General features: G+C 44.8%; 1 long non-coding RNA gene across 1 annotated transcript in view; it reads left to right on the top strand.

Annotated features, from left to right (window-relative positions):
- The first annotated feature begins 1,749 nt into the window (after positions 1-1,749).
- LOC121283595 overlaps positions 1,750-8,663 on the top strand; it is a 28,423-nt gene continuing 21,509 nt past the window's right edge. The window contains exon 1 of the long non-coding RNA XR_005944291.1: positions 1,750-2,020. This is a non-coding gene — a long non-coding RNA (uncharacterized LOC121283595). The remainder of the gene's footprint in view (positions 2,021-8,663) is intronic.

The following is an 8,663-nucleotide window of genomic DNA, read 5'->3' as shown; positions in this document are numbered from 1 at the left end:
TTACAGGAAGCGGGGTGTGAGGAGCTGTAGTCGAGGTAGCTGTGGGAGTCAGTGGGTTTGTAATGGATATTGGTGGACAGTCTATCACCAGAGATTGAGACAGAGAGGTCAAGGAAGGGAAGGAAAGTGTCAGAGATGGACCACATGAAAATGATGGAGGGGTGGAGATTGGAAGCAAAATTAATAAATTTTTCCAAGTCCCAACAAGAGCATGAAGCAGCACTGAAGTAATCATCGATGTACCGGCGAAAGAGTTGTGGAAGGGGGCCGGAGTAGGACTGGAACAAGGAATGTTCCACATGCCCCATAAAGTGGCAGGCATAGCTGGGGCCCATGCAGGTACCCATAGCCACACCTTTTATTTGGAGGAAGTGAGAGGAGTTGAAGGAGAAATTGTTCAGTGTGAGAACAAGTTCAGCTAGACGGAGGAGAGTAGTGGTGGATGGGGATTGTTCGGGCCTCTGTTCGAGGAAGAAGCTAAGGGCCCTCAGACCATCCTGGTGGGGGATGGAGGTGTAGAGGGATTGGACGTCCATGGTGAAGAGGAAGCGGTTGGGGCCAGGGAACTGGAAATTGTTGATGTGACGTAAGGTGTCAGAGGAATCACGGATGTAGGTGGGAAGGGACTGGACAAGGGGAGAGAGAAGGGAGTCAAGATAACGAGAAATGAGTTCTGTGGGGCAGGAGCAAGCTGACACGATTGGTCTACCGGGGTAGTTCTGTTTGTGGATTTTGGGTAGGAGATAGAAGCGGGCCGTCCGAGGTTGGGCGACTATCAGGTTGGAAGCTGTGGGAGGAAGATTCCCAGAGGAGATGATGTCAGTGACAGTCCTGGAAACAATGGCGTGATGTTCAGTGGTGGGGTCATGCTCCAGGGAGAGGTAGGAGGAAGTGTCTGCGAGTTGACGCTCAGCCTCCGCGAGGTAGAGGTCAGTGCGCCAGACAACAACAGCACCACCCTTGTCAGCGGGTTTGATGACAATGAAATAAACAATCAGGAGAGATATTAATTAGGTTGCTGTTTTACAATGGCCCATATTACACTCTTGCACAAAGTCAAGATCTATCCCAAGACCTTTACGGTGGAGAAGATTTCTCGGTGTGCTAGATGAAACAAAATTGTAAATGCCTTTATAAAGAGTTGGTTTTATTATAACAAAGTGTCATTATTTTTTGGCAACTCCGCTCGTGATTTTCAATGCTCTTCATTTTCTACTTAGTAACATTAAACTAATGGCACGAATGTCTTGAATCAAAAATGCTGATCTCCGCACCAATTTCCAATCTGCACCTCGGCTGATTGACATGGTCCACCATGGTGGAGTCTCCAATAATTTACGTATGGTGCTCCTGATCTTGATCTTTCTTTTCACTTTGCTAAAATGCTACCAAAATGGTCCTTCAGATGCTCAGAGGTTATTATATTTCTTGAAGAAATAGACATCCGTCCTTCTAGCGCAAAAAAATATGAAAACAAAGCTAGCAAATGAACTGAATTCCTGTATGCTGTGAGATTTGCATAAACTGAACCTTTTTTGTCTATGTTCCGTATGTATATCATGTTAAATTTCGTGGTTGTTTTTATCTATATGTTTAGTTAGCTCAGATACAGCGTCTCAGATCATTTCCACGGACGACTCCTTGTCTCCGAGGGAATATGCCTCAGCTTGTCCAACATCAAGATCATTTTTGTAATTAGCCTAGGGTTGAACAGAAAACCCACACTGCAGAGTCCTGGTGCACTGGTAGATCACAAACACTCGCGTAATTTTGTTCAAACTCCGAAGGTGGTAGAATAAACATTTCACTGGAATGTGCATGGTCTGTCGGTGTCAAGCAGATTTATTCAACAACAAATGGATATAAGAGCAGGAACAATGACATGACTGTAGATTTTACAAAACAGCTTGAGAAATATTTTTCAGAAAATAACCTGGACAAACCTGTAGCCAAGAGGTGGACGTGAAAGATCCCATGGCACTATTTGCATAAGAACAAGGAAGCTATCCTCGATGTCCTGGTCAGTATGTACCCTTCAACTATCAGTATAATCGATTATCTAGTCATTATTTCATTGAAGTGCTTTGGGACATCCTAAGGCTGTGAAAGGTACTATTTAAATGCAAGTGTTTTCTTCAAGTAATAGTCTGATGGTGAGTTGTATTAAGATATTGTCTGTGAACTGTGTAAGTAATTGTGATTTTTCATTTTGCTCGACTGCACATTTTTAAGGACTTTACTTGTCTTCTTGAGTTCTAGTGATGTTCAAAATAAAATTGTGTATCAAATTATGAGGGGTATAGATAGGGTAGACAGGAAAGAACATTTCCCCTTGGTGGAGGGATCAATAATGAGGGGGCATAGATTTAAGGCAAGGGGCAGGAGGTTTAGAGGGGATGTGAGGAAGAATGTTTTCACCCAGAGGGTGGTGGGAATCTGGAACTCACTGCCTGAAAGGGTGGTAGAGGCAGAAACCCTCAATATTTAAGAAGTATTTGGATGTGGACTTGCGATGCCATGGCATACAAGGCTATGGGCCTAGTGCTGGAAAATGGGATTAGGACAATTAGGTACTTGATTGAATAGTGCAGACTCGATGGGCCGAAGGGCCTTTTTCTGTGCTGTAGACCTCTATGAGTCTATAACTCTAAAGCAAATTTCAATGAGCATCCTTTAAATATAAAGACAGCTATCAATCGAAGACATATACAAGAAAAGTTTACATGATGTTTAGAACCGAACTGAATTATACTGTTCGCCTTTTGGGGCACTTAGCTTTTGTCGCATGCTGTTGCAGAGCCTGAATCAGGAGTCTTTGGCTGCTATAGGGCATTTTATTCAGATATCTGTATTAACTGTACCTCTTCCCACTCTCATACTGTTAGCTCAAAGGTTCCTCAAGAATCTCAGCTTGGAATTGTCTTCTTCTTCACCGTCACGTGGTTGCTTGGCAACATTATCCACAGACATGAGGTCACCTTCCTCATGCATTTTGATCACATCCAGCTCTACCCCCCACCAGCCCCCTCAAGCCTTCTATGGTCACTACTTGAGTGTTATCCTTTTTAAAAATTCATTTATGGGATGTAGGCCAGCAATTATTGCCCATCCCTAATTAACCTTCAGAAGGTGGTGGTGAGCTACCTTCTTGAACTGCTGCAGTCCATGTGGTGCAGGTACACTGTTAGAGAGGGAGTTCCAGTATTTTGACCCAGTGACAGTGAAGGAACAGCAATATATTTTCAAATCAGGATGGTGAGTGGCTTGGAGGAGAACTTCCAAATGGTTAAGTTCTCATGTATCTGCTGTCCTTGCCTTCTAGATGGTAGTGGTCGTGGGTTTGGAAGGTGCTGTCCAAGGAGTCTTGGTAAGTTCCTGCAGTGCAACTTAAAGATGGTGCACACTGCTGCCATTGTTTGTTGGTGTTGTATGGAGTGAACGTTTATGGAAGGGGTGCTAATCAAGCGGGCTGTTTTGCCCTGGATGGTATCAAGCTTCTTGAGTGCTGTGGGAGCTGCACTCATCCAGGCAAGTGGAGAGTCCTCCATCACACTCCTGACTTGTGCCTTGTAGATGGTGACAGGCTTTGGGGAGTCAGGAGGTGAGTTACTTGTCGCAGGATTCCTGGCCTCTGACCTGCTCTTGTAGACACGGTATTTACATGGGTAGCCCAGTTCAGTTTCCGGTCAATATTAACCCCCAGGATTTTGATAGTGGCGACTCAGTGATGGTAATGCCATCAAATGTCAAGGGGTAATGGTTAAAGACTCTCTTGCTGGAGATGGTCATTGCCTACGCTTGTGCGGCATGAATGTTACTCGCCACTGGATATGGTCCAGGTCTTGCTGCATTTGGACATGGACTGCTTCAGTATCTGAGGAGTCGTGAATGGTGCTGAACATTGTGCAATCATCAGCAAACATCCCCACTTCTGATCTTATGATGGAAGGAAGGTCATTGATGAAACAGCTGAAGATGGTTGGGCCTGGGACACTACCCTGAGGAGCTCCTGCAGTGATGTCCTGGAGCTGGAATGACTGACCTCCAACAACCACAACCATCTTGTTTTGTGCTAGGTATGACTCCAACCAGTGGAGAGTTTTCCCCTTGATTCCCATTGACTCCAGTTTTGATGGAGCTCTTTGATGTCACACCTGGTCAAATGCTGCTTTGATGTCAGGGGCAGTCACTCTCACCTCACCTCTGGAGTTCAGATCTTTTGTCCATGCTTCAACCAAGGCTCTAATGAGGTCAGGAACTGAGTGGCTTTGTCGGAACCCAAACTGAATGTCAGTGAGCAGGTTATTGCTCAGCAAGTGCTGCTTGATAACACTTTGACAATACCTTCTATCACTTTACTAATGATGGAGAGTAGACTGATGGGGGTAATTGTCCAGGTTGGATTTTTCCTGCTTTTTCCATACAGGACAGACCTGGGCAATTTTCCACATAGCTAGGTAGATGTAGTTGTACTGGTACAGCTTGGCTAGGGGCACAGCAAGTTCTGGAGCACAAGTTTTCAGTACTATTGCCAGAATATTATCAGGGCTCATAGCCTTTGCAGTATCCAGTGCCTTCAGCCGTTTCTTGATATCATGTGGAGTGAATCAAATTGGCTGAAAATTGGCATCTGTGATACTGGGGACCTCTGGAGGAGGCTGAGATCACCCACACGGTGCTTCTAGTTGAAGATTGTTGTGAATGCTTCAGCCTTATCTTTTGCACTGATGTGCTGGGGTCCTCCATCATTGAGGATGGGGATATTTGTGGAGCTTAGATCTGATCCATTGGTTGTGGAATCGCTTAGCTCTGTGTACCACTTGCTGCTTATGCTGTTTAGCATGCAAGTAGTCCTATCTTGTAGCTTCACCAGGTTGAGACCTAATATTTAGGTGTGCCTGGTGCTGCTCCTGGCATGCCCTCCTGCACTCTTCATTGAACCAGGGTTGATCCCCTGGCTTGATGGCAATGGTAGAGTGGGGGATATGCCAGACCATGAGGTTACAGGTTGTGTTTGAATACAGTTCTGCTGCTGCTGATGGTCCACAATGTCTCATTGTTGCCAAGTCTTGCTGCTAGATCTGTTCGAAATCTATCCCACTTAGCACGGTGGTGGTGTCACACAGCATGATGGAGGGTACCCTCAAAGTGAAGACGGGACTTTGCTTCCACAAGGACTGTGCGGTGATCACTCCAACTGATACTGTCATGGACAGATGCGTCAGAGGCAGGCAGGTTGGTGAGGATGAGGTCAAGTATGTTTTTCCCTCTTGTTGGTTCCTTCATCACCTGCTGCAGACCCAGTCTAGCAACTATGTCTTTACGGACTTGGCCAGCTCGGTCTCTAGTGGTGTTACCGAGCCACTCTTAGTGAAGGACATTGAAGTCTTCCACCCAGAGTACATTCTGTGCCCTTGCTACCCTCAGTGCTCCCTCCAAGTGATGTTCAACATGAAGGAGGGTGCTGGGTCTATCCTGCCAGTGGGACAGAACATCCCCAGGGATGGTGATGATGGTGTCTGGTTCACTATCTATAAGGTATGTTACATGAGTATTATTATGTCAGGCTGTTGCTTGACTAGTCTGTGAGGCAGCTCTCCCAATTTTAGCACAAGCCCCCAGATGTTAGTAAGGAGGACTTTGCAGGGTCAACATGGCTGAGTTTGCCATTGTCATTTGCAGTGCCTAGGTCGATGCTGGGTGGTCCATCCGATTTCATTCCTTTTTATTGACTTTGTAGTGATTTGATACAACTGATTGGCTTGCAGAGTCTCGCCCTTGGCCAATCAATGCCCCACCAAACATTAAATGGCTGCGAGGCAGCCAGTATCAGCAGGAATGCATTCCTCAACGACTCTTTGGGTGGCAGGGCAGGACACCCTGCCGTCCGAAAAGCCCTGCTCCAGATATCGCTTGACATGGCACAGTCAGATCTGGTGATAATGAATTAAAAGACCAGTTATAATCACAAATCACAGAATAGTTACAGCACAGAAGGAGGCCAATTGCCCGTCATGACCATGACGGCTCTCTGCATTGGATAAGCATTAGCAAGGACACTGGGAGAACTCTTTTTCTTTCTGCATTAAATGCCAAGAGGTTTTTCATGACCATTGAACACCCACATGAAAAAGAGTTGCTCTGACAATTCAGAAATCTCTTACTTCTGTCCTGGAGTCTCAGCATACATTATGTGCTCAACTGGTACTTGAATTTACAGACTTCTGATTTAAGAAGGGAGTGTATTATTTCTGAGCTAAACTGACACCTAGTAAATGTAAATACAAATGTAAAGTGTTTGAACTAAAATTTAGACTGGAGCTTCACTCCACTGTAGACCTTTTGGTCGTAGATTTTCGAGCAAACAGAACGCAGTACAGGCCGAGAGATTGTGAATATATTTTTTGATGCACACTGTCAAACTTTAAACTTAGCATATTGTCCCAGTTTAGACCTGAAACAACCCAGAAGGAAAAACCAGTTCAGACCAGTACTCTTATTTCTCAGTTTTACTGGTGTTCCATTTTAAGATATACAAGGCCAGTTCGGACCAATATTCTTGTTTCCTGGTTTATTGCAGTTTTTTTCCTTCTGGGGAGCTGAACTCTGGTCTTCAACTAGCAGTGCAAATCCAGCAAATCAGCAGAATGCACCAGGTCAACACTTCATGTTAAACCAGCAATAGATAAATCACTAGGATCAGATCAGATGAATCCGAGGATACTGAAGGAAGTAAGGGTGGAAAGTGTCAAGGCATGGGTCATAACCTTCCAATGTTCCTTATATACTGGGGTGTTGCTGGAGGACTGGAGAATTGCAAATGTTACATCCTTGTTGAAAAAAGGGTGTAAGGATTAGCCCAGCAACTACAGGTCAGTCAGTTTATCCTTGGTGGTGGGAAAGATTTTAGAAACATTAACCCAGGGCAAAATTAACAACTGCTTGGACAAATGTGGACTAATTAAGAAAACCCTTAATTTGTTAAAGGGAAATCATGTTTAACTAACTTGATTGAGTTTTTTGATGAGGTAACAGAGAGAGTTGATGGGGGTAATATGGTTTTCTGGTATACGTGGACTTCCAAAAGGCGTTTGATAAAAGACCCCATAACAGCTTTGTTAGCAAAATTGAAGCCCATGGAATTAGGAGGTCAGTGGCATCAAGGATATGAAGTTGGCTGAATGACAGGAAAAAGAGTGGTGTTTACATTTTGCACTGGAAGAAGGTTTACAGTGGAGTTCCCCATGGGGTCTGTTTTAAGACCACTACTCGCCTTGATCTATATTGATGACCTAGGTTTGGGTGTGCAGGGCACAATTTCAAAATCCACAGATTGCACAAATTTTGAAAGTGTTGTAAACTGTGAAGAGGCTAGTGATAGACTTCAAGGATGGGGGTTTTCACTGACCAGGCGGGCGCGCATGAAATAGCACGTGTTGACATCAGGCGAATGTCCCGAGGCCATCACACACTCATGCGATATTTCAGTCGGCGGGCACACTCCCGACTCTCGAGCATGCCCGCTGACAATTAAGAGGCCTGTGAAGGCCATTAATTTTGTAATTACCAGAGATTTTTCATTGTCCGTCCAACATTTATACTTGGCGGGCGGGCGGATCGACCAGGCGGCCTTTGCCTTTTTGAGGAAACCTCGACCAAGGGCGGGAATGAGGTTTACGATATTAATACTTTAAAAAATGTTTGGACAGAATCTTCATCATCCATATGTTTAGTTGACTGATTCTGATGCATGGACAATTTTTTCGGCATTTTGAAATCTTTATTTGTTACTTTTGACTTCAGCGCTTGCTCTCCTCCCACCCCCGCCCTGGCAGCACTGAGCATTTCAGCGCACCTTTCACGCTAGCTGGCCATTATTTGGCCAGTAAGTGTGAAATCACAGTCCGGGGGCCGAGCATGGTTGGTGGCCTATTCCACAGCTGCTCCCGGACCCACCAATCGCGGGTGCCCACCGAACTAAAAACCCTACCTAAGAGGACCTATTCAGGCTGGTGCAATGGGTGGATGTAGATGCAGTTTAATGCAGACAAGTGGGAGGTTAATCATTTTGAGAGGATGAATGAGCGGAGGCAAGGAAAAGAGGAGCAGAGGAAGGAAAAAAGGGAAGACCCATGACAGAGCGGAGGACAGGAGTGATAAAATGACAAATAGATGAGTATGCAAGGCCAAAGGGGCTCATATTGGGACATAGACCCCTGTTACACTTTTCTATCAGAACGGCTGGATAGACTGAAGCCTCTGTGGGACAGTTGTGCAATTCTACAATGGTAAGTGATTTACCATATCCGGATCTCGTTTCCAGGAGCAGCACTCCATCCAATGCTCAACTCATTCCCCAACATTGTTCAAAATCTAATAATGTTCATTACCAGTCATACTTAACCACAACTTTTCCCAAAGCGAATTTTGTGAAATATATCACCAGTGTACACCTACAGCCCATCCCTTCACAATTCTATTTTAGGCCTAAAGTTAAATTATATTGTCAAACATCAACAGCAACGTGCATTTTTATAGCACCTTTAACTAGTAAATGTTCAGGGACTTCAGAGGGGCATTATCAAACAAAATTTGACAGCGAACCACATAAGATGATATTAGAACAGGTGTTCAAAAGCTTGTTGAAAGAGTTAGGCTTTAAG

Source organism: Carcharodon carcharias, chromosome 10, assembly GCF_017639515.1.
Source record: "Carcharodon carcharias isolate sCarCar2 chromosome 10, sCarCar2.pri, whole genome shotgun sequence".
In the NCBI taxonomy this organism is placed as follows: domain Eukaryota; kingdom Metazoa; phylum Chordata; class Chondrichthyes; order Lamniformes; family Lamnidae; genus Carcharodon; species Carcharodon carcharias.
This window is presented reverse-complemented; position numbering and strand designations above follow the sequence as displayed.